The following is a 949-nucleotide window of genomic DNA, read 5'->3' as shown; positions in this document are numbered from 1 at the left end:
CTCAACAGCCACTTTGCTTTTGACCTGAAAAACTGGGCCACAGAGATCTTACACCATCAGGCGTCTCTCTTATTGGGCTGTGAAAGTCTAGCATATGGCTAATTACAATTTACGCCTCCTTAAGTGCTCGAACAATCCGCTAAAGGATGTTTTGTCTCTTTGGTTTACTGTTCGGAGCACTTTTTGCAGACAAAGCAGTAAACAGTTCCTGCGGAGGCACTTTTTAATTTCACTTGATGATGAAAGATGATGATCTTCTGTCTGGGTTCTTAATGATGTATTCTCGGCCTGGTCTGTTACATGACTGTGTTCCTAATGACGTGTCATTGCCATTTACAGCATCCCAGTGACCAGCTTGCCTTTTCCTCACTATCTTCTTCCCAGGGTAGAGACATGAGTTATGTCCGTTGAGGATAAAATGATGAACTAAAGTAAGTGAAAGAAGAGATTTTAGGAACAAAATGCCTATGGTATAAAATAATATAATGGACAATAAAGATATTTGATAAAAAATACCTAAGTTGTTTTGTGTTTATGTTTTTGGGGTTTTTTTTAGGGGGGTGTTATTTTGCTTTTTAATTTTTGGCTGTGTTGTGCAGCATATGGGATCTTAGTTCCCTGACCACGGATCAAACCTGTGCCTCCTGAATTAGAAGTGCAGAGTCTTAACCTCTGGACCTCCAGGGAAGTCCCCAAGTTTTTATTTTTTATCATTGCTCTTTTCAGCTGTGTGTATGTTTGTGATATAAAAACACACTGTATTGCAAGGAGACGGGTGTCTCTTGAAATAACGTATAGTGGAAAGTTATTGCACCAGAATGTTGGATATCAAAATACAAGCTGATAATGAGACATCACTTTAGCAGAGAAGTTTTCTGTTCAATGAGGTGATTTGCACATAGAGAAAATGTGCTGATGGATATGTTTTATTTGAAGCTGGATATCACTG

The sequence above is a fragment of the Ovis canadensis genome, chromosome 1, assembly GCF_042477335.2.
Source record: "Ovis canadensis isolate MfBH-ARS-UI-01 breed Bighorn chromosome 1, ARS-UI_OviCan_v2, whole genome shotgun sequence".
NCBI classification, from domain to species: Eukaryota; Metazoa; Chordata; class Mammalia; order Artiodactyla; family Bovidae; genus Ovis; species Ovis canadensis.
This window is presented reverse-complemented; position numbering follows the sequence as displayed.